At 36.9% G+C, this 26,465-nt stretch overlaps 1 long non-coding RNA gene across 1 annotated transcript; it reads left to right on the top strand.

Moving 5' to 3' along the window:
* Positions 1-2,429: 2,429 nt before the first annotated feature.
* LOC137211022 (uncharacterized) lies at positions 2,430-6,169 on the top strand. Its single transcript, XR_010936858.1, has 3 exons — positions 2,430-3,034; positions 4,621-4,712; positions 4,835-6,169. It is a non-coding gene; the product is annotated as an uncharacterized lncRNA (long non-coding RNA).
* Positions 6,170-26,465: the final 20,296 nt, after the last annotated feature.

Raw genomic sequence — 26,465 nt, 5'->3', positions numbered from 1 at the left:
GATTTCCCAGGCAGGTGGCTCTGAAGAGTCTTCAGCAGACAACATCGTCACTTTGTGTGCCTCGAGAAGCAGCGGGATTATATCAGCTACTGCTACCCGACTCCTGCCGACTCACTCGTTGATTCACTGAGTTTGTTGTACTGCATGAGCATCGTGGGATTTACAAAGAAATACAATACTTGGACCACACTCTCCAGGAATTTACAAACTTAATTTTTCTATCATGTATTCTTATACAAGATCCCAGCCTCTTCTATCCTAAGAGACTGAGAGATTCCTAATCAAGTACCTGGACTATATTCTTTCTATATCAGATTACGTTCAAAAGGTGTCTGAATAATTAAATACAGATAAAAAATTATAAATAATGCAAAAATATAATGGATGAGGTAAGAAAACTATATAAAATAGATGTTTACGAAAGCAAGGCAGTTATGAGCTAGATTGTGTCCATTACAAAATTCATATATTGAAGTCCTATATATATATAAAGTCACAACAGAATGTGAGTGTATATGGAAATAGGATCTTTTACAGAGGAAATTAAGTTAAAATGAGGTCATTAGGGTGGGCTCCAATCTAATGTGACTTATTGAAAGAGGAATGGACACCGACACACAAGAATATGTGAAGACACAGGGAGAAGACAGCCATGTACAAGCCGAGGAGAGAAGCTTCAGGAGAAACCAACCCTGCCAACTACTTGATCTTGAACCGCCAGGCTCCAGAACTGTAAGAAAATAAATTCTGTGGTTGGAGCCACCTAGTCTGTGGTACTTTGTCATAGTGCCCTAGCAAACTAATACAACCCAAGACTTGAAAAGTGAGTCCAAAATAATTACTGATCAAATATTGTGTATACTTCATTTTAGTAAATGTTGTGCAGTGGACATTAATTTACCCAGGACTTAGCTACTTGAAATTAATACCTGACATGTATAATTACACTTTAGGTACCTGAAGAGTACACACACACACACAAACACATGCACATTCAGGAACCTACAGCCAAGTGGGGAATGGCTTTTAAGACTGGTAGTTGAGAATAAAAAGTGGGAAAATCACAATAATGATAACAATGACAATAGTGACTCTATATTGAGTGACTTCTCTGTGCTAGATATAATATGAAGCATTGCCACACCCTTTTTATTAAAGATTTTTATTTCTGTCATAGTTGAGGACCTGAGGCTCAGAGAAGTTAAATCTTTTATTCACCCAAGATCTCACAGCTAAACTTTTTTAACATATTTATTGGAGTATAATTGCTTTACAATGTTAATTTCTGCTGTATAACAAAGTGAATCAGCTATACGTATACATATATCCCCATATCCCCTTCCTCTTGCGTCTCCCTGCCACCCTCCCTATCCCACCCCTCTAGGTGGTCACAAAGCACCGAGCTGATCTCCCTGTGCTATGCGGCTGCTTCCCACTAGCTATCTATTTTAAATTTGGTAGTGTATATATGTCCATGCCACTCTCTCTCTTCGTCCCCAGCTAAACTTTTAACATAAATTTATCTGAGTCCTAACCTGAAGCTCTTATGTCTGAAGGAACAGACTTGACAATTGCCCATTCTTCCAAGGTGAAGTAGGGGCTTCCAAAGATTCTCCAGCCCCAAGGAAGGTCAGGTCTGCACCCCAGGGCTCATTAATGCTTCTGGGTAGACACTGGGTTTTAACAGTTACCAAGAGCTCTGAAATCCGTATTAACCCCTCAAACCTGGGAGGTGCCCTTGGAAAGTTCTCTTATCTGCCCTCTGCTGAGTATTTCAGATCATTAGGAAGTTCCCTTTCTTTCTCCCGAAACTTCACCCAGTCACTTGGAGATTAGCTTGCAACAGACCTCTCCTGTACCCAACTGCTCTAAGACATTAGATAGGAATCGTCGCTAAGGTCTTTAGACGGTCACAGCCAAATATGTGAAATAGGCAAGAGTACCACACTTGAATTTGCAAAAAAAATATGCCTTGAATTTGCATTTAAATGCATTTTAATTTGCATAAAAGTCTATTTTATGCCTTTTGAGTATACATTTTATAATTGTTCTTTTTCAAAGCTGTCATTTATTTTTGATACTTTCTCCCTTTCCTTTTCAGTCCTTCCCAAGGTTTCTGCATTCTTAGGAATGCCTCCTTTCATGACCCAATCATGATGCAATGGAGGTACTGATGCTTTTACATAAAGAACTCACAGGGAGGTGTGTTGGCACCATCCTTGGTTCTTGTTTCTCATCAGAAAAATCCACTTACACACTCTTCTTCCCTTTTCCTGTCTAGTGTCTGCCCTCCTCCGTGATTGTTAAGCCCACCACTGTCGATGAAAATTGCATCAGGAAAGGAAGACTTTATTCAAAACTACTGCAATAGAGGTCAACATTACTGCAGTAGGAGAGAGATTGAACTCAACTCTACTTAAGTACTAAATTCGAGAGTTTTTAAGTACTGGCATGAGCCAGTGTGAATGTGCTGAGGACAGAAGGGAGGAGTTTCATCAATGTGATTAGGCATCTGTGTTTCCTAATTGGTGCTTCTACCCTCCCCTGGAGACTTGGAGAGAGAGGTGTGATCTTTCCTAATTACATTTCAAAGGGATGGCTTTCAGGTCCTTGAGAAAGACATTCCTGGGCTATAGAATTGGCAAGGGGCTGGGAGAACATTTACATCTCAAAGAGCAGAGAAAGAATTTACAATGGCAAGTTCTCTAAAGTACCTGCTCTAAGAAAAGAGAGGTCAGGGGCCCATTAGTCAGGAAGAAATCTTTGTAAAATGTAGTGAGGAAAAGTTAGGGCCCTCGGATCTATGCAGACAGCTGTATTAAAAACGGTAGCCATCCAACCTCTCCCCCATGCCTGACTTTTATTTCCTCTCATTAGCACCCCTGATGTGCGGAACTTCTCAGTTTATTAATGTGTAGGGAGGCACAGCATGAGACTTACATCTGGAAGCTCAAAGCAAGCAGCTATTCTTCAAAACTACAGTAAACAGGTTACTTTACAAGAGCCCCTCACCTACCAAAGAAGAGCTAATCGAGTAAGTGTCCACATTTTAGATATTTGGGAAGGGTATTGGTCCTTTCTTCTTTCTTAAGTCCTCCACAGAAAATCCTGAATGGTGGTCATAATGATGTCAACCAGCCTTGAACCACTACTTTGCAGCAATCCATGGTTTTGAAGCTAGCACATGCTAACACTTGTAAGTAAGTCTTAGTCGTATTGTATCAAAAAGCAAAGTGAGATGACAAGAAGTATAGTGACTTTCTTAGAGTCACTCAGATAGTGATACTTTGGGGAAATGAAATATTTTACAGATTAGCTCTGCCATTTACTGTCTCTATGACCTTGGCCAAATCATTCAACTTCTCTGTGGCTGATGTCCCTCATCTATAAAATGGGAATAAATAATAATACAAAATTAAGGGGTGGTTGGGAGTTGATGAGAAAATAATCCATGTACAGCCTGCAGAAGATTCCTGAGCACATAGGAAACATTTGATAAACTTTAGTAATTATGATTTACTGGCTAAATCTGGGTTCTGCCTGATTCTAAAACTCATGCTTGTTTTTTTATTGTCATGATGTCATCTATGTTGTTGTAACCTCATCAGTTACCTAGAGGTTTGACTGAAAGTGTTTTTGTTAAACATAAAATTCTAAGGGCACAGAGGGGCACATAAGGATTACAGATGGCACCTGTTCTTCTCCTGTTTTCCAGAGAGACCTTATTTCTCTCAATATCAGATTCTTACAGAATCTAGTCTTTTATACCAGTTGTCCAGGCATTAAAATAATCTCTGTAGCTACCTGACGTCTGGGTTGATCATTTTTTGTTCTACGATGTTCATAAGAGCAAGAAAAAAGTAAACTTTTATTCATTTAATTTGGCAGCTGAGACCAAGATGACAATATTATATGCTCCAGCTTTTACTCTAATTGAGCTTATGACTCTTTTCTTCTTGACTCTGAGTTACATCTTTCCTTGATCCAATTTATTGTTCTCTGTTCTAAGTTTTCCTTAAGATTTCCCTTAAATCTAACTCACTTTGTGAATTTCTAATCCTAATTCACGCCCACAGAGTGTAAGGTTGATAAGATGTTTCTCCATTCTTAGTCATCTGGACGTTGCAGGTACCTATTTTTCACTGTGAAAGTATCTTGATACTTGATAACTTGAATAAGATATCAATGCTATTATTGAATATTCTCACTTAAAATGTGTATCTGTTTTCTATTTTAATTTTTCAGGAGAATGGAGTGACTAATATTTACTCTGATATTGAATACAAGCAGCTCAAAATATCTGAAAGAAAGCAGGTTTATGCCTCAATTGTTGAAATAATTCTGAAATATTTTGTTTATGAATATGTGATATAGTTCATTTCTTTTGGCGAAATGAAAACACCAACTTAAAAGGGGTTATCAGAGGCTAAATGCTGTCATCAGTGTCAGTGTTGATATTTTGGGCATTGTTCCAACGGATCATAATCTGAGAGATAATGATTCTAGTGCTGTTTTCCCCAGCTGTTCTTAGTAGTGGGAACAGCTGCCATTGTTACACTTATAAACTCTATGCTTGGCAGAACTTGTGATGGAGTCTGAAAATGCATTTTTTGTTTGTAGGTTTCTTTTCCTGCACGGCAAAGTTATGTTCAGATTTAAAACAGGAGCAATACAAATGGTCTGGTTGACAATAACAAAGCCTAGGAGACTTGGTAAGAATTCAATTGCACTTACAGACATCTCCTTGGATCTTCTCGTTATCCTGGTTGAGTGAATCATTTGTGATATACTTATTTGAATAATCTTGTCTTACATGTAAAAAAAAACCCTCAAGGACAAATGTAGGTGAGTGGAGCCCACAGTCTGCCATGTTGTGAGATGTAAGATTAACGAGGTTAGAAACTTCTGCTGCTTTTCGTGGATGATGATTCTTCATCAGGAATTCACCTTCTCTCACCTGGGTCCCTTTGTGCCCAATGCCAAACTGGGAAGACAGCTGGACTTGAATAGAAGTGCATACAAAAAAGCTTTCCCTGTGTGAGGCCTGTCGGCAATACAGAGATTGAACCAGAAACTCTGGCCTCATTAGCCTCGTGTTCTACCAGCTGGCTCTAGGAAGAATTAATATGCAACATGAAATGATTTCTCTGAATGATCAGAAATAAAAGAAAATGGATTTGAATCAAAGTGTCTTTTTTACCTGAGTTATATTGTATCCAAGGAATCTTCAAATTTCCTGCATCATAAATCATACAATGGCACTAGACATCTCACCAGATGTCAGATACACAACTTCAGGAATATCATGTCATGGGCTGTACATATCTGACTGTGGAGCTTTCTTTTTAATTATTATTATCATAAAAACCTAGAAGTTTTGCCAGAGACTGTTACAGTGTTTTAAGCCCTTTTGAAGCTACATTTGAAAAAGACTTCAATCTTACCTTTACTGAGACTACTTTTTTTTTTTTTTGCGGTAAGTGGGCCTCTCACTGTTGTGGCCTCTCCCGTTGCGGAGCACAGGCTCCAGACGCGCAGGCTCAGCGGCCATGGCTCACGGGCCCAGCAGCTCCACGGCATGTGGGATCTTCCCGGAGCGGGGCACGAACCCGTGTCCCCTGCATCGGCAGGCGGACCCCCAACCACTGTGCCACCAGGGAAGCCCAATTGAGACTACTTTTAAAAAACAAAATCTTACATGGAAACTTGATAAAAGGAAAAGATGTCTGAAACCCAATAAACGTGGACATTGTCCAGGATTCCTTCTGGGTTCCCTTCTCCATTTACTTTCTTAGACTTTCCACCTCCAGAGAATGCTCAAAATCGTTTTGGAATCTTTTCTAAATGCCAACCTTTCATCTACTGCCTGGTGGAATTTTCAATTTGCATAAATCCTTCACTTCATCAAATTGCAGAGCATCTCCCATCAACTATATTATTTCTTAAAGTGGCTTTCCCTTTTGACTTTTGTTTCTACTGGTACAGCTTCCTTTCCTCAATCACTCAAGTTTAATTCTAGGTCATGACTGCTCGTCAGCTTTTTTCTTTCACTTGACTGTATGCTCCCTAAGTACCGGAATTGTCATCCTTTTATTCTCCATTGCCTGCTGCAGTTCTTACCACACTGTAGTTGTTGAATAAACATTTCTGGAATAAATGAATATATATATTTTAACCTTTGCTTGCTTTGATACTCTTCTTATGATTAAAGAAATTGAATAGATAATCAAAGAATTTGAATGCAAAATCAAAAGTAAAATGTATAGAAGGAAAAGTCTCTCTTTCATTCTCACCTTCCACCTGCACAGCTGTCTCCCCACCACACATGCACAATCATGAGAAAGCATTAGTTTCTTATGGTTCCTTCCAGAATTTCACTTTGCACATACTAACATGCACACACCAACATGTACACATGTGTATTCTTTTTTTTTTGTATACATTCTTTTTGTGTATGTGCTACAGACACCACACACACTACTCTCTATCTTGCTCTTTACTTGAAGTATCTTGGAAATATTTCCACATTTGAAATTTAATATGTGTCACATTCCATTATAAGGAGTTAATAGTTTGGGTTGTTTCCCATTGATGAGCATTTATTTCCAATCTTATGCCCATATAAAGGATGCTTTGGTGAATAACTCTGCACTTCACATTTATGTAGGTAAATTCCCAGAATGTAGTTGCTGGGTTTTAGACCCAACTTAATAGTGATGACATTGTGAAATTGCCCTCTGGAAGGATGGTGCTAACTTACCCTAGCAATGTAGGAAAGTGCCTATGTCCCTATAGCCTCATCACTGTGAGTGAGTTATCAAAATATAAAAATTTCCTTAAATGCCTGGAGAAAACTTTTATTTCAATAAAACTTTAGTAAGCATATCACACATTCTATGGGAGGCTGAACACCTTTTCATGTGCTTAAGAATCATTTGTATTTTCTTTTTTGTGAACTCTCTGTTCATGTTCTTTCTACTGGGTTTTGCGTCAGTCTCCAAATATCCAAGTTTGACACTTGTGGTAAGTTTGAGCACTGCTCCCTCCCACCACCCCTTGACTTTGTTTTGCATGAAGTTTGTACATTAAGGAAGTTTTGATTTTTATATAGTTAAATTTATAAAAATCATCATTTATGGCTTTTGGGTTTCAAGTCATAGTTAAAAGGACTTTTCCTACTTCAGTACTGTAAAGGGATTCAGTCATGTTTTCCTGTTAGTTCTTGGCTTACTAATTTCACATATAAATCTCTGATCATTGGAAATTTATCATGGTGTATATGTGGTATGTGGATCCAACTTTATATTTTTTTTCAAATGTCTATTATGATCACTTGTTGAATAGTCTTTATTTCCTCAATGATTTTGTAAGTTAGAAGCAATCTTTCCATTGTACTAAGTTTCTTTCTTTATTAAGATTTAAAAAAGATGTAGATTCTGAATTCTGACTGATGGTCTATTTATGTACTAATACCACATCGTTGTTATTGATGCCTTATATTTAAATATCTAGTAGGACCAGTTAGTTTTCATTGCTATTTTGTTCAGATATATCTTCAGTATGTTTATTTCTCCGTATTAGTTTTATAACCAAGTGGTCGAGTTCTGAAAAGCAAAATTTTGGCATCTTATTAGGTACCTGTTGAACATGCAAATAAACTTACAGAAAATTAACACTTGCAACACTGAGTCTTCCTCTCCAAGAACATGATGTGTCTTTCCTTTGCTTCCATTTTTGTTCTTTGTTTTTTGGTGCTGTTTTCTTTTCTTTTTTTTTTTTTTTTTTTTTTTTGCGGTACGCGAGCCTCTCACTGTTGTGGCCTCTCCCGTTGTGGAGCACAGGCTCCGGACGTGCAGGCTCAGCGGCCATGGCTCACGGGCCCAGCCGCTCCGCGGCATGTGGGATCTTCCCAGACCGGGGCACGAGCCTGCGTCCCCTGCATCGGCAGGCGGACTCTCAACCACTGTGCCACCAGGGAAGCCCTTGGTGCTGTTTTAAAGTTGTTTTTTGTATAAATCTTGCACGGGTCTTATTAAATTTATAGGTGTTTTATCATTCTATTGTCTTTAGAAAAGGGCCTTCCCTTCAGTTATATCTTCTAACTAGTTTTTGTTTGTATGTATACAAGCAACCGATTTCTTCATATAAATTTTGTTTTATGTCATCTTTCTGAATTTTCCTTTTGTCTGAAGTAATATTTTATTATGTTTTCAATTTCTCAGGCCTACATCATATCAGCTAAAATTGATTGTTTTCCTTCTTTCCTTTGGAATTTTATAACCGTAATTCTTTTCATTTTATTTTTGCCTTGTTTCTCATTTACAGTGTTAAATGATGGCAGTTGGTTTGGTCCAGACTTTAGTGGGATTATTTCAAAGTTTTCTGATTCAAGTATTTTGCTGACTTTTGAGTTTATCTATCTACCATGTCTTCATTTGTGTGTATGTGGGTGTATTTGCATACCTACATAAGTGGATATGAGTATATATAATGTACATATAAGTGCTTTTTCAGCATATATGTAGTTCAATTTATACTTGTGCCAATTTGAGTCCCCTGAGAAGTATATGCTCAAAAAGGATTAAACAAGCACAATTAGTGGGGGAAACACATGAGAAGAATAAAGGGTGCAGGGCAGGAGGAGCTTGCAGAGGTTTCACCCTGTAATGCAGGCCTGGTAGTTGTGAAACAAGAAAGGGAAGGAAGGGAGATTTGGTGGGAAGATTCTCAGATGCTGGAGCAGTTCTAAGAGAGTTTGGCCATCATTATGGGGAGATCCTGAGCCAAAGTTTTCCATTAGAGGAGTTCTGTGAACCTTCACTATTGCCCTATCTGTGCTCACCCCTGACTGGAGACGCCTGAGCACCACTGCAGCATTGGTGTTTCATGTGGTGGTCAATCCAGAGGGGTGGCTGCTGATACCAGTTAGCTACACACCCACACAGATCTCTCCTGAAGTAAAAGTGAGAAGCTCATTTGTATGGTTTCCACAATTCACACTTCTAATTAACTACTGGATTCTTTTTATCTTTATATAGAATATTTGCATTTCTGCTCTCAGGGCATGTTGGAATTTTCCTGAGGCAAGAAAGTTGCTCCAAAGCATTTCAGGTCTTGGGCAACCCTCATGTTAACGTTTGACATAGAAGCTGGTATATATGTTCCTATCCCACTCACGCACACTTAGAAGACCAGATCTGAAATAGAGCCTTATAGTAGAAACTTTTATGGCTACAGATATTGAATTCAGGAGAGTTATTCATTCTGCCTTCTTCAGTAGAAAAGCAGGAGAAAAGAAATACAAAGACTTTTGAGCTGGAGAATGGTAAAAACACAAATTTTTTCAAACCCAAGAAGCAAAAACTACATGAACTTTTGGTGTCAGATATACCTGTGTCTAAAATCTGGTCATTACCACAAATATTTAACACTCAGAGCCTGAGTTATTCCTTCTTTGAATACACAGGTAGAAACCGTTTCCCAGCATCCTTTGCACTAGGTATGGTCATGACACTAAGAGCCCAAAGTACCTCTTTGAATACACAGGTAGAAAGCGTCTCCCAGCATCCTTTGCAGTAAGTGTGGTCATGTGACTAAGTTCTTTCCAGAAGAATGTGAGTAGAAGTGACATGTGCCCCTTCCAGGTGTGGCCATAAAAAGCTTCAATATGAGATACTCTCTTCTTCTAACTGGATTCAAATAAGGATGAGGCAGTAGGTGATGGAGCAGCCACAAGATGGAAGCCCTTCCTGAACGACAGACTGGAGGAGAATAGCTACTCTACTGAGAACACCCACCCAGGGTTGTTACATAAACATTAAGTAAGCATGCCTCATGCTGTAGCTGTTCAATTATTAAGTCGATTTATGATTTAGAACACTGAAAGATAATAAAGTGAGCATTCAATGCTAATAAATACATAAAGTTTAATTCACAGTAGATGCTCAATAAATATTAATTCCTGCTCTTGTCTATGGCACGACCATAAGGTACTTGACAATGTATGGTTTTAAAATAATAGAAATAAAATTTAAATAATCTAAATCTAGGCTATATTTAAGGTGTATACATATCCTAATCAAATTTCTGTTAATCTGTTATTTATAGAACATGATTGCCTATACAATAATAGTAGCACAGGAACTGTAGAGCCGGAAAGTTTTCTGTAGGTTTTTTGGATGTCGGAAGATCATTACTCACTCATTTATGTATGATTTAAAAGAAACCCTAGGGGAGTGACGGAGGCAGGGCCAGGAGCTCAGGCAGCAATGCGCGGACCCGGGCAAACAACACCGCGTAATTGGGTGACGTCATCTGCCTTGGGAGGAGTTACAGGCTTTAGCACTTCTGTGTGCCCATTTTGCTGGAAGACATACTCCAGGATGGAAAGGCAGCCATGTGGCTGACAGGGTCTTGGTGCTCTGGCCAGGTGTCAGGCCTGAGCCTCTGAGGTGGGACAGCCGAGTTCAGGACATTTGTCCACCAGAGACCTCCTGCCACCTCGTAACATCAATTGGTGAGAGTTCTCCCAGAGATCTCCATCTCAACGCTAAGACCCAGCTCCACTCAACAATGAGCAAGCTCCAGTGCTGAACACCCCATGCCAAACAACTAGCAAGACAGGAACACAACCCCATCCATTAGCAGAGAGGCTGCCTAAAATCATAAGTTCACAGACACCACAAAACACACCACCGGATGAGGTCCTGCCCACCAGAAAGACAAGATCCAGCCTCATCCACCAGAACACAGGCACCAGTCCCCTCCACCAGGAAGACTATGCAACCCACTGAAACAACCTCACCCACTAGGGGCAGACACCAAAAAGATGAGAACTACAAACCTGCAGCTTGTGAAAAGGAGACCCCAAACACAGTAAATGATGCAAAATGAGAAGACACAGAAATACACAGCAGATGAAGCAGCAAGGCAAAAACCCACCAGACCAAAAAAATGAAGAGGAAATAGGCAGTCTACCTAAAAAATAATTCAGAGTAATTATAGTAAAGATGATCCAAAATTGTGGAAATAGAAAGGAGAAAATACCTAGGACCTAGAAGAACTAAACAGCAAACAATGATGAACAGCACAATAAGTGAAATTAAAAATTCTCTAGAAGGAATCAATAGCAGAGTAACTGAGGCAGAAGAACGGATAAGTGACCTGGAAGATAAAATAGTGGAAATAACTACTGCAGAGCAGAATAAAGAAAAAAGAAGGAAAAGAATTGAGGACAGTCTCAGAGACCTCTGGGGCAACATTAAACACACCAAAATTCGAATTATAGGGGTCTCAGAAGAAAAACAGAAAAGAAAGGGTCTGAGAAAATATTTGAAGAGATTATAGTAGAAAACTTCCCTAATATGGGAAAGGAAATAGTCAATCAAGTCCAGGAAGTGCAGAGTCCCATACAGGATAAATCCAAGGAGACACACGTCAAGACACATATTAATCAAACTATCAAAAATTAAATACAAAGAAAAAATATTAAAAGCATCAAGGGAAAAGCAACAAATAAGATACAAGGGAATCCCCATAAGTTTAACAGCTGATCTTTCAGCAGAAACTGCAGGCCAGAAGGGAGCGGCAGGACGTATTTAAAGTGATGAAAGGGAAAAGCCTACAACCAAGATTACTCTACCCAGCAAGGACCTCATTCAGATTCCACAGAGAAATTAAAACCTTTACAGAGAAGCAAAAGCTAAGAGAATTCAGCACCACCAAACCAGCTTTACAGCAAATGCTAAAGGAACTTCCCTAGGCAGGAAACACAAGAGAAGCAAAAGACCTACAATAACAAACCCAAAACAATTAAGAAAATGGTAATAGGAACATACATATCGATAACTACCTTAAATGTAAATGTATTAAATGCTCCAACCAAAAGACACAGACCAGCTGAATGGATACAAAAACAAGACCCGTACATATGCTGTCTACAAGAGACCCACTTCAGACCTAGGGACACATACAGACTGAAAGTGAGGGGATGGAAAAGATATTCCATGCAAATGGAAATCAAAGCTGGAGTAGCAATTTTCATATCAGACAAAATAGACTTTAAAATAACGAGTATTACAAGAGACAAAGAAGGACACTACATAATGATCAAGGATTCAATCTAAGAAGAAAACAGAACAGTTGTAAATATTTATGCACCCAACATAGGAGCACCTCAACACATAAGCCAAATGCTAACAGCCTTAAAAGGGGAAATCAACAGTTAACACAATCATAGTAGGGGACTTTAACACCCCACTTTCACCAATGGACAGATCATCCAAAATGAAAATAAATAAGGAAACACAAGCTTTAAATGACACATTAAACAAGGTGGACTTAATTGATATTTATAGGATATTTCATTCAAAAACAGCATAATACACTTTCTTCTCAAGTGCTCATGGAACATTCTCTAGGACAGACCATATCTTGGGTCACAAATCAAGCCTTGGTAAATTTAAGAAAATTGAAATTGTATCAAGTATCTTTTCCAACCACAATGCTATAAGACTATATATCAATTACAGGAAAAAAATTGTAAAAAATAGAAACACATGGAGGCTCAGCAATACACTACTAAATAACCAAGAGATCACTGAAGAAATCTAAGAGGAAATCAAAAAATACGTAGAAACAAATGACAACGAAAACATGACAACCCAAAACCTATGGGATGCAGCAAAGGCAGTTCTAAGAGGGAAGTATATAGCAATACAATCCTACCTCAACAAACAAGAAAAATCTCAAATAAACAACCTAACCTTACACCTAAAACAGAGAAAGAAGAACAAATAAACCCCAAAATTCACAAAAGGAAAGAAATCATAAATATCAGATCAGAAATAAGCAAAAATATAATGAAAGAAACAATAGCAAAGATCAATAAAACTAAAAGCTGGTTCTCTGAGAAGATAAACAAAATTAATAAACCATCAGCCAGACTCATCAAGGAAAAAATGGAGAAAACTCAAATCAACAGAATTAGAAATGAAAAAGAAGTAACAACTGACACTGCAGAAATACAAAGGATCATGAGAGATTACTACAAGCAGCTATATGCCAATAAAATGGACAACCTGGAAGAAATGGACAAATTCTTAAAAAAGCACAACCTTCTGAGACTGAACCAGGAAGAAATAGAAAATATAAACAGACCAATTACAGGCAATGAAATTGAAACTGTGATAAAACATCTTCCATCAAACAAAAGCCCAGGACCAGGTGGCTTAGCAGGTGAATTCCATCAAACATTTAGAGAAGAGCTAACACCTATCCTTCTCAAACATTTCCAAAATATAGCAGAGGGAGGAAAACTCTCAAACTCATTCTACGAGGCCACCATCACCCTGATACCAAAACCAGACAAAGATGTCACAAAAACAGAAAACTACAGGCCAATATCACTGATGAACATAGATGCAAAAATCCTCAACAAAATACTAGCAAACAGAATCCAACAGCACATTAAAAGGATCATACACCATGATCAAATTGGGTTATCCCAGGAATGCAAGGATTTTTCAATATATGCAGATCAATGCAATAAACCATATTAACAAATTGAAGGAGAAAAACCATATGATCATCTCAATAGATGCAGAAAAAGCTTTTGACAAAATTCAACACCCATTAATGATAAAAACCCTCCAGAAAGTAAGCATACAGGGAACTTACCTCAACATAAGGCCATATAAGACAAACCCGCCGCCAACATCATCTCAATTGTCAAAAACTGAAACCATTTCCACTAAGATCAGGAACAAGACAAGGTTGCCTACTCTCACCACTATTATTCAACGTAGTTTTGGAAGTTTTAGCCACAGAAATCAGAGAAGAAAAAGAAATAAAAGAAATCCAAATCAGAAAAGAAGAAGTAAAACTGTCACTGTTTGCAGATGACATGATACCATACATAGGGAATCCTAAAGATGCTACCAGAAAACTACTAGAGCTAATCAATGAATTTGGTAAAGTAGCAGGATAATGCACAGAAATCTCTTGCATTCCTATACACTAGTGATGAAAAATCTTAAAGAGAAATTAAGGAAACACTCCCATTTACCACTGCAACAAAAGGAATAAAATGCTTAGGAATAAACCTACCTAAGGAAACAAAAGACCTGTATGCAGAAAAGTATAAGACACTGATGAAAGAAATTAAAGATGATACCAACAGATGGAGAGATATACCATGTTCTTGGATTGGAAGAAGCAATATTGTGAAAATGGCTCTACTACCCAAAGCAATCAACAGATTCAATGTAATCCCTATCAAATTACCAATGGCATTTTTTACGGAACTAGAACAAAAAATCTTAAAATCTGTATGGAGACACAAAAGACCCCGAATAGCCAAAGCAGTCTTGAGGGAAAAAAACCGAGCTGGAGGAATCAGGCTCCCTGACTTCACACTATACTACAAAGCTACAGTATGGTACTGGCACAAAAACGAAAATATAGATCAATGGAACAGGATAGAAAGCCCAGAGATAAACCGACACACATATGGTCACCTTATTTTTGATAAAGGAGGTAAGAATACACAATGGAGAAAAGACAGTTTCTTCAATAAGTGGTGCTGGGAAAACTGGACAGCTACATGTAAAAGAATGAAATTAGAGAACTCCCTAACACCATACAAAAATAAACTCAAAATGGATTAAAGACATAAATGTAAGGCCAGACACTATCAAACTCTTAGAGGAAAACATAGGCAGAACACTATGACATAAAGCACAGCAAGATCCTTTTTGACCCACCTCCTAGAGAAATGGAAATAAAAACAAAAATAAACAAATGGGACCTAATGAAACTTCAAAGCTTTTGCACAGCAAAGGTAACCTTAAAGAAGACAAAAAGACAATCCTCAGAATGGGTGAAAATATTTGCAAATGAAGCAACGGACAAAGGATTAATCTCCAAAATACACAAGCAGCTCATGCAGCTCAATATCAAAAAAACAAACAACCCAATCCAAAAATGGGCAGAAGACCTAAATAGACATTTCTCCAAAGAAGACATACAGATCGCCAACAAACACATGAACAGATGCTCAACATCACTAATCATTAGAGAAATGCAAATCAAAACTACAATAAGGTATCATCTCATACCGGTCAGAATAGCCATCATGAAAAAGTCTACAAACAATAAATGCTGGAGAGGGTGTGGAGAAAAGGGAACCCTCTTGCACTGCTGGTAGGAATGTAAATTGATACAGCCACTATGGAGAACAGTATGGAGGTTCCTTAAAAAACTGAAAACAGGGGCTTCCCTGGTGGCGCAGTGGTTGAGAGTCCGCCTGCCAATGCAGGAGACGTGGGTTCGTGCCCCGATCCGGGAGGATCCCGCGTGCCGCAGAGCGGCTGGGCCCGTGAGCCATGGCCGCTGAGCCTGCGCGTCTGGAGCCTGTGCTCCGCAATGGGAGAGGCGACGGCAGTGAGAGGCCCGCGTACCACAAAACAAACAAACAAACAAACAAAAAAACCCTGAAAACAGAACTACCATATGACCCAGCAATCCCACTACTGGGCATATACCCTGTGAACATCATAATTCAAAAAGAGTCATGTACCACAATGTTCATTGCAGCACTGTTTACAATAGCCAGGACATAGAAGCCACCTAAGTGTCCATCGACAGATGAATGGCATAAAGATGTGGCACATGTATAGAATGGAATATTACTCAGCCATAAAAAGGAACAAAATTTAGTTATTTGTAGTGAGGTAGACGGACCTAGAGTCTGTCGTACAGAGTGAACTAAGTGAGAAAGAGGAAAACAAATACCGTATGCTAACGCATATACATGGAGTCTAAAAAAAAATGGTTCTGATGAACCTAGGGGCAGGACAGGAATAGAGACGCAGACATAGAGAATGGACTTGAGGACATGGGGAGGGGGAAGGGTAAGCTGGGACGAAGTGAGACAGTCGCATGGACATGTATATACTACCAAATGTAAAATAGACAGCTAGTGGGAAGCAGCTGCATAGCACAGGGAGATCAGCTTGGTGCTTTGTGACCACCTAGAGGGGTGGGATAGGGAGGATGGGAGGGAGACGCAAGGGGGAAGAGATATGGGGATATATGTATACGTATAGCTGATTCACTTTGTTATACAGCAGAAACTAACACACCATTGTAAAGCAATTATACTCCAATAAAGATGTTGAAAAAATAAATAAATAAAAGAAATCCTTGTCCAACACATATGGTTCCTCCTACAATAATAGTCCAGAAGCAATATTTTGTAGCTGACCTTTGAGCGAGTGAGTTCTGGGCGAAAGCCACAGCACTGTAGTTTTTGGCACTAGTCAGTATCTGTATGGTAGCAAACTTGGCAATATTCAAAACAATGTTTTTTGAACAACTTTGATGTGTCACTGTTTGAGGCATGCAAGTTTTATATGTCACTCATAAAGGACATATAGTATTTGCACATCTTAGTTAAGAAGAGAAAATAAAGATTTCCTAATCTTCAACTATAATATTATACTAAACCTAACTGTTTGTATTACTAAGTCTACATCAGATCCTTGCCCTGTCTGGGAAGGCAGATTTGTTTATAAATACACAGAACAGCAGAATGGCATTTGTGGAAGGGCTGGCAGAAGGCGTTTTACACCCATGATCTCATCTGAGCCTCAGTAGTCCTTTGAAATAGGCATTTCCCACTATTTATGGATGGCATAACCGATGTTCAGTGATGGTAAATAAATATAGGCAATGAGACCCAAGAAAAAAATGTTAATCCTGGAGTTGATTATGAGCCTGACTGTGCCCAAACCCATGTTCCCTCCGTCAGACAGCACTGATGTACTGTGGATTATCTGTGTATGCTCGAGTGTATTCCCTAAACAACTGAAGCTTACTGTTTGAAAACCTAAACTTTTAATGATTAATTTGTAAGAAAATCCTTCTAAAACCCAACTTCTCTTAAAGGAGGTTATCGTTATGCACATCTTTTAGGGTATTACACTTGCCTTTCTATCAGTAAGGGTTTTTACTAACTGGGATTTTTGTTAAACTGTATTTTCCCTCATCTTTATTTTCCACATATGGCAAATGTCTGTATTAATATCTATCTCACAGGATTATTGTGTCAGTTTAATGAGAGACACAGACATAAAAAGTGCTTTGAAATCCAAAAACTGCTATACAAATATTAACTATTTTTTTTTTGCCACTGAAGTAGAAAGATTTCATCACTAAAAATTTCTTTAGATAGATTGAACAACAGCACCTATCACTGGGTATTTGCATATGTCTCAGTTGACAGCATAGTATACTTCCACTATTTGTTCTGATTGGACAGGAAGGGGTATATGTTGCCCTTTTGTGTGATTGTGTGTGTGCATATGTGTGGTGTGCACTGCGTGTGTGGCGTGTGGCACAGGTATAGCTATATTCTATTTTTATTTATATATTTGTCATGGCAAGGTACTCTTTTCACCTTTTTTTCAACACAATAAATAATTATTTCTGTAAGAACATTATCTTTTTCCAATCTTTCATCTATTTCTTCTCTGTGCAGTTAGGGGATTGCATTGCTCCCACATGTACCTTCCAGCTCTAAAGCTCTGAATCCATTACTATTTGTTGAACTCTCTCCAACACTTCCCCATGCCTTGGGAGTTTGTGGTCACAGCTCACTGAATCAAGCCACAGAAGGGAGGAAGGGTGACCCAGGATTATATGTTATTTTCAAAGAGTTGATCATAGTTGACATAAGTCAACGAAGTACAGGGTTTAAAAATCAGCTATATTTACAAAGAAACAAGTAGATACACGTGGAATCCTTCTAGCAAAAGCTAATGTACATTATTTAAGTCCTGATATATTCAGTATCATTGATAGTTTAAAATATCCTTATTTGAACCCTTTAGAGCTGACGTGAGTGCTCAAAGAAAGTCAAACACTTTGAAATATACAATAAAACTTCCTTTGGAGATGTAGTATTTGTAAAATTTAAAACACTTTGAGACTCTAATAATTAAGGATTTGTCACCGGCAAAGCCCATTAACAATTCTCGGGAAATAAAAACAGAATCTGGGTAATAAAATAAAAGTCTAACCTTTTTTTTTTCCTTTGTGCTCAGTCTAGTTTCGCTGTTCACAGTGGGCAGCGTGCAGAGGTCTCACTTCGGCACCTTCAGGCCAGAGTTCCTGATGCAAAGCGGCTGTGCCGGTACCTCAGCTCGGCGAGTCGTGGGCGGAAGTTGCGCGCGTAGCGCTCGATCCAAGATGGCGGCGGGGGGCCGTGTGCAGAGACGCTGCACCCGGCACGGGATCTGGAGCTGTGAGCAAATGCGCCTGCGCCAGCCCGCGAAAACGCCTCCTCCCTCACCACTGGCTTGAGCGCTGTGAAGTGGCACCGCTCACGGCCTGCCGGGGAGCGTGTGCTCCAGAGCGAGAGCTGACAGCTTTCCATTCTCTGGTCAAAGGATAAAACTTTCCTTTGCTTCTGAGCCGAATTCGAGCCCGTCCTGTTGGCTCAAAGGACGCTGGGAACCCTTGCTGAGGCCTGACTTGAAAAGGTGAGTAACGGCTTCAAAGAGAGAAAGATGATCTTACGCTTACCGTGGAAAAGAAGTTTTAGGAAAGGAACTCAGAAGCATAAACATAGAAATAGCCATAGAACTTACCTAGGCTATTTTCATGTTTATAGAAAATCGCCGTTTTCACAAAACTCAGTTCTCTAAAATAGTTTATGGAAATGAGGTTCGAATGAAGCAACATCATCTCACTTTGATCACAAATTTCCAAAGGGGAACCTTTAAATATATGGGAATACTGTGAAGCAAGTTGTAACAATCAGGCTTTTGAAATGTATAAATTGAACTTCAATATACAAGGATAGTTTTTTCCATAGACGAAGAAAAATATCGAATTAAGGCATATCAGCATGAATTATTATATGCTGTGATAAAGGTCACTATAATTTATGTTTTGCCCCTGTAATAGGCACAGTTCATGGAAATTGGGGTCTCTTAAATAAAGGCTCTTTCACTATATAAACCCTTCACTAGAGGACGTGTTAACAAGCTCCTTTTCTCAGCTGTTTCTTTTCATCCCAGTGGATAGGGTAAGGGAGCAGGTCCTGGGATGCACCTCTCCCTTTAAGTTACCTCAGCCTTCAAATAAGTACAGTACTTTCTTGCTCCCAGCCCTGGAGAGCAGGAGGGGCGTGCTGCTTTGTCCCACCTGCTGTTTAAAAACAAAACAAACAAAAAAACACAATCCCCTTTTCTCTAAAAGGTATAGCCAATTTATGAAGAGATGCAAGAAAAAGGAAGTTTTTTGGTGAACTCATGCATGGTAATTGAAATACAACAAAACTGATTTTTTTTCTGAACTGTAACTTTTGCAAAATGAAGAACCCCAACATATAGATATGAAAAAATATATCTTAAAAATTGTTCAAAATAAGATACACAGACAGCCAGTATAAACTTAGTCCAATGCTTTATAACATCTATAATTAAAGAGCTGTAAGTGGTGTTTATACTGGTGTCCTTGTAAGACTTCAGAATTCCAAAATGACTTTTGAATTATATGAGTTTTTGTGTTGTGTTGTAATTCTATAATTCAATAATTTGCAAATTCTCTGATATCCTATGCTTGGCTTATCTGTTAATTTTCATATAATCAGTATATTCAATTCCCAGAATAAATAAAAATAATGAAATGGGAAAAATGGGTGAAGGTAGTCAAAACATACAAACTCACTTATAAGGTAAATAAATCCTGGGAATTTAATGTACAGCATGGTAAGGAAAAAGAGAATTCTAGACATTGGACTTTACGTGCCTGTGATTAAGGTTTCTTTCAGAAGAATAATGAGAGAGAAATGATAAAAAAACTTTATTGCCCCTGGTAAAGTGGGGTCAGACTTTTCAGGAAGATATTAAGGATAATGAATTGTAACCTAAGAGTTGAGAGTCTACATTTTAAAAGCAGATATTTTTAAGCAACTAAGTTATTAATAAGAGTCTAGCTGAAGTTCATTCTATAATATCATAACTGTGCTAGTGTTTATATTTTAGCAGTGATAGTAAACTAGAGGCTTATTTCCCAAAGTATATCTGATATAAAAATAGCCCTTTTCTTTGAAAGTTGTATCTACACTTATTTTTACTTAAAACTTTTTTTGGTTAATTTTTCCAAGCACATACATTTATGGTGGTGTGTGAACAGAAGCTGTAATTTTAATAACAGGAAACAAAAAGTTCTTCACAAGCTAAAAGTAAGAAAGGTGACATGCATCAATTTTATAGAATGAAAAGGCTCATTATGCATTCACTAAGGCATAGAATAATTAGAGGCATCGATAGCATAAAATTTTGGCTTCTTAATGTTTGCTTAATACAATTGAATAAGTACAACAATAATATATCAAAAATGTATCAGTAAGATTTTTCTAGATTTTATTAATTACAATACAAATAGATTTTTTTAATAAAGACAAAATGGGAAATTTTTCTAGCATTTACCTTTTATGAAAAAATAGTCTTTTCCAGCATAGGTTTGTTTTTCAAGAAGATATTTCATTGCAGGACTTAATAGACTGGTTTGCTCACATTTTCTGTCAGAATGAAAAAACTCACTAGAATTATAGAGTCTTAAGTAGCCAAAAAAAGTTGTATGTTTTAAGCTGTAGAATTTTATAAAGTGACACGGGGAAGATTAGTTGAAGCAATATATTTTCCTGAGTTTTCCCTAAACAGAGAATTAATTTATAGAGGGTGGCAGATAAATATTCATTCTGCCCAAATTAAAACTATATTTCTGAAGATAATTTCAAATATTTTATGCATAATTATTTATAAAGTGGTTATAGTTATTTGGGAAATAGCTATAGAAATAATTTAACATAAATAATAAACTTCAAGCCAAAGAGCTTATTTTTCCCTTATATAAAAGCTAGGAAAATACATTTGAATTAAAGGCATGCGTGATGCTGTAATCAACATAGTAGAGAACAAAGTGCACAATGTCAGAATTCTGGAGCTCTTGAAGGATGGGGTAAACATGAAAAATTTACTGAGCCATTGGGGGAATTTTGAGTTGAAGTTATGTAAAATTAAAGATTGGAAGGGATATGTACATTTCTTAAAATGTTTTCAGAAATTCCTTAGTAGAAATCTATATCCTTCTGAAGCTGAAAAACCATTGGGAAGCTTTAAAAGTGGAAAGCATAATAAGGAAGTTTTGTTAGGATGTATAACTTTTCGGAAATGGTTAGGGACAAAGGATACAGAAAAACCTTCATTTACAGTTAAAATAAATTTATATCTCTAAATGCCAATTAGCAGGCCTCCATTGACTCTTGGTGATTCAGTCTTTAATGAAATCGTAAATGTTTCCCTAGAGCGATCTTGCACATCTCCCCAGAGGGCAGCAAAAGTACCCTGAGATAGATCTTGGATGCCTGCCATGTCCCACCTGCAGCCGAAGGGGTTCTGATTTCCTCAAGCAGCAATGTCCAGGTGGAGGCCCGAACACACAGGGCGTCTGGCTTACACGTCATGTATTATGTACATCTGGAACAATGTCAAAGCCATAATTAACACAGAGGCAGATTTTTTCACTATATTGTGGAGCACCAAAACCCCCAGGGTAGAACACATCACCATTTTCTTCTGAAACTTAGCTCTTGGATGTCCAAAATAATGCCGAGTTAAAGGAGAACTGTTATAATTGTTGTCTTCCCTACAGATCTATAGAAATAAAAAAAGCATTTAAATTTAGACATGATTTTTGCATTATTTTATTTACAAATTAAAATTCTGAGAATATTTTGAAGTTTTAAGAAAATTTTGTTGAAAATAAGTTCAAGAAAATTAATTTCAGATTTCTAAAAAGAACTTCAGTGAGGCAGAAAATATAAATTAAAGCAAATTTTAGGGAAAAAAATCTAAGATATTTCTACTGCAACAAAAACCTTAAACAAATAAAAGGAATTTATCAAGTTAATTTGTTTTAAAAACAACATGATAGTTACATTGTATTTATGCTAAATATATTTATTTTTAATGATGCTCTAACATTGTAGTTAAGGGATCTAATGATGCGAAGAGCTTATCTTTTCTGGTATTTTGTTTTGATGATAAATATCGATACAAAATATCTAATCAAAAAAAGTACTCCAATGTCATTAGTACAATTCTTCCAGAAGAGTTAGTTCATTCACACTGATCTATTTTATTTTCATTGTTGAATTTAAATAGTTATATATCACACATTATTTTCATGCAGTGAGGATCTTTGTATATCAGTAATCATTTCTTTTTTGGTTTATAGTACTTATAATAAAATGTCAACAGGATTTTTCAGTTAAAAATTTTAGATAAATTTTACTAGATGCTACAGGAAACAAAGGTTAAAGGGAAATGGACTCTAAAATCATTTTCAGAAGGACTGTAATAGAAATGTATTTTTTTTATATGTTGAATTTCTCAACCGTTTTGGAAAATTTATGAAATATTTAGTGCTCCTGAAGAGTTGTTTGACAACTTAAAAATTACTTTTCACGTAAAGGTGATTCCAATTCAATAAAATATAAAATGAAGTACAATGAGAAAATAAAACCCAGATAACATTCAACCAAAGAAAAGAAAACACTAAAATATTTCTATTTCAAAATAGTAAGGTGAGGTATATTTAGTTTATGGTCCCTCATGATCACACTGAAAACAACTAAAAGAGTGAAAGAATAAGAAATATAAATAGGGCTTCCCTGGTGGCACAGTGGTTGAGAGTCCGCCTGCCGATGCAGGGGACACGGGTTCGTGCCCCGGTCCGGGGGGATCCCACATGCCGCGGAGCGGCTGGGCCCGTGAGCCATGGCCGCTGGGCCTGCGCGTCCGGAGCCTGTGCTCCTCAGCGGGAGAGGCTACAGCAGTGAGAGGCCCGCGTACCGCAAAAAAAAAAAAAAAAAAAGAAAAAGAAATATAAATAGTGGTCAAAATGTAAAAAGGGAAGAGAAACATTAGCAGACATTTCCCAAAGGATCTATATAAGAAAATAAATTTTCAAAGAAACGTAAGATTTCCAAAAATTGTTCTCCATTCTGAGAACTTTCCAACAATTCCTCTTTAAGTGAGAAAGGAGAGAGAAAAAATCAAATTGTAATAAATACAAGGGCTTAAGTATGGAATTATAAGACAACAGAATGAGATGACAGGTAAGCTGGCAGACATCAGGAAAGAAATGAAAAAAAATTATAGACACAAAAAGCACATAAGAAGTAACAGAAAACAGAATACAGGAGCTAAAGCAATTATGTACATGGTGGACAGGCTGGAGGAAAGGAGACTGGAAAATCACAGGTATATTATACAGGATAATAAAGAAGGCAGACATTAGAGAGTCAGCAGGTCAATACTGTATGTTCCTTACAAATATGACAGAATAAATGAAAAAGAAACATTTAAAGATAAAACAGAAAAGAATACCTGAAGTGTAGGTAGACCTGAAACTGCAGTTTGAATCAACCCTCCAGATCCCCAGAAAAACTGACAATAATCAACTCCAAAATTTATGCTGGAAAAGGATGTAAATTCAATGGCTGAAAAAAGAGTCTACAACTATTTAGGGAGGAAAAGTCATCAAATAGTAGAAAATATCAAGTCACTCTTAGAATTTTCTACAGCAACATTCAAGGCCAGTTGGTAGCGGAGGTTTGCCTCAAAAATTCTAGGGGAAGCTATCAACCTCCAATTTTGTACTAAGTCTTTAAATACAAAGTCAAAATACAGAGAGTCCCACAAATCCAAAAATTCTCAGGGATATGCAACCTAGAATATTTTTAAAAATCTAGTTTTTTCCTAATTTCAACCAACTCTGAGATATGTCCACAATCTTACATGCAGGCAATCTGGTGTTCAGTATCAAGTATAAGACACTTCAAACATAAGATTATTTACCTGACAATTAAACAAGCAACCTCATGATGAAATTCATCCAATCCACAAAGGAATCAAAATAAAGAAGTATGCAAAGAGGAGATGTGGTAAAATGACTGATGCTGAGAATTAAACCCATCTAAATAAAACAAATTATATATTTGAACCAGATGTAAATGCAGTAAAACATGACAAGGAAAAAATAATGCAACCAATGAAAATAGGCCAGTGGAATAGGGAGGTAGAAGGAAACACATATATGACTAATAAAAATCTCATATATATAGCATGGAATCAACCTTACAGTATTTAGAATATAACCATGCGGTTTAAATAAAACCACAATGACTTCAAACTCAATACAGCTATCAGAATCCCTTCTTTCAATCTAAAAGAGATTTTTAAAGGAAGACTATCTCCTGTAGTAAAGAAACATTTACACGAAATTCCAGAATCCTTTCAGTGTCACTTGAGTTTGTATTTCTTGTCTTACATTCAATTAAAATGGGATGTAATACATTTTAAGCATGTTTAATGTAATCTTATAATCATGAAATTATTTCATTCTCTGGTTCTCAGCGTCCTCATTCATTATCGGTACGTGTCCTTGCCCACATGTGTACTTATTTATGGAAGCATGGATGCCACAGCCTTACACAGATGATTTCTAGCTGGCAGGGTCTTATTGCTTTTTTGTCTCCCTTTTTATAGACTGATATTTTAACAGAGTATATTATCTTAATAAATCAACACAGTCTTTAAAAAATGTATTAAAAACACACCCTGATGGAAGAGTGAGGAAAAGAAATAAACAGACCATGGAGAAATGTGAAATCACAAGTGCTTAATAAAAATAAGGGGTGGTGTGTGGGAGGTTTAACCTCAATGACAGCTAACTAACTAACCAACTAAAATTTTAAAAGTGAGAGATTATATTTTCTCATTTCAGAATATCTTCAAAGGAAAAACCACAGTAATAAATGCCCGGAAGACAAAGTCAAATGTGTATTGGGAACGTGAACTATACAAACTTCCAAGAACAGTCTGGAGATTTGAATTCCAAAAGGTCTGGTGAGTTTACATCTTTTATCTATGCAATTCACTTTAGGAAACAATCTACAGAAATAATATGAAATGCAAATAAGGGACTGATGCTTGTAGAGACTCATCCTTGCATTGCTTATAACACAGAGAGTAGATGAAACCTATTATCTGCCTAAGGAAACATTTAATATTGATGTATAAATATTATGACATACTACCATACAGATGTTAGAATTGATGTTTTCAGGAATTTTTTAAGGAGTTGAAAAATACTTGCAATGTTAGGTTAAATGTGTTTTCAAAATCAAATGTTCAGTATGATTGCAAAATATATACTTTATATAATATATGTGCTAAAATGTGTGTGTGAGTATGGGCCTGAAGTTTAATATGTCAGTATTTTACAGTGGTTTATTCTATATTAATGGATTACGAAGAGTGACTTTTATGCTTTTCCTAATTATAAATTTCTTTATGTAATGTTTTTATTTCCCAAGCTTTTAATTATGAGATTTATTATTTTAGTAATCAACACTAAAAAGTACATCTAAAGATATCTGATATATTTTAATATTTTGACATACCTTATAAATGCTTATCTCGTTTACTCTGAGATGAAAATTTATGTAGGTAGTGATTATACGTGGGTTTCTCATGAGGTAAAGTGTCCCATCCATTGGAATATTCTTTTACTTACATTTATTTTTGATGGTCCATTGTATATATGGTGTAAAGTTGCACACTTTTATGTCTTTGTTAATTTTTCACAATTTTGCCTGGTGAGAAATCTTACAGTGACAATTCAAATATTCTTGTTAAATATAATGATAATTGAAGAGTATAAACTTTGTGGCATGTAGATGGATTTTATTTTTGTAAGACTTTGTTTCATGAGTTAAATAATTTCAAAATGCAACTAAATGTTCAAAGTTAATAAAGTAGCAGTCCAGCTTATATATATAACTACTATACTCAGTGTTAAAAGGTACCACTTTTCTTTTTCATTTATATGGAACTGCAAAATTTCCCACTATTTTCATTTGTAAAGTGATTATTATAGTTTTCACCTACGTACCTTGCAGGGATGCTGTGAGGATTAATGAGATCATTCTTATAAAGAATTTGAGTTCCTTGGAGATAGGAGATATAAAAATGTTATCATTATCCTGTCATTCATATATTAGCTTGCTCACTCTTTCAGGACCTCAAGGTAGAATAAAAAAGAAACAAATTCTGATCCACAGTGAGAAATATTTAATGAGATTTTAAAAAACTTTTTTTCATGTTTAATACCCGTGTTTCCCAGAGCTTGATATATTAAATTTATCTCAAAGACCTTTTTGCATACCAATTTGATGTCTTTTACCTATAAACCTGGGTTGTTTTAGGTTAAGTTTAAAGTGAAATCAGATTGCATCATTTTCGGTTCTTTGAAATGAAGTTCACTACCTTTGGCTGAATTAATGTATCTTAAATTTAGAAGATTAAGGTATAATATTATGCCATGAA

Source organism: Pseudorca crassidens, chromosome 18 (genome assembly GCF_039906515.1).
Source record: "Pseudorca crassidens isolate mPseCra1 chromosome 18, mPseCra1.hap1, whole genome shotgun sequence".
NCBI lineage: Eukaryota > Metazoa > Chordata > Mammalia > Artiodactyla > Delphinidae > Pseudorca > Pseudorca crassidens.
The sequence above is the reverse complement of the archived record's forward strand: the minus strand, read 5'-3'. Positions and strand labels throughout refer to the sequence as shown.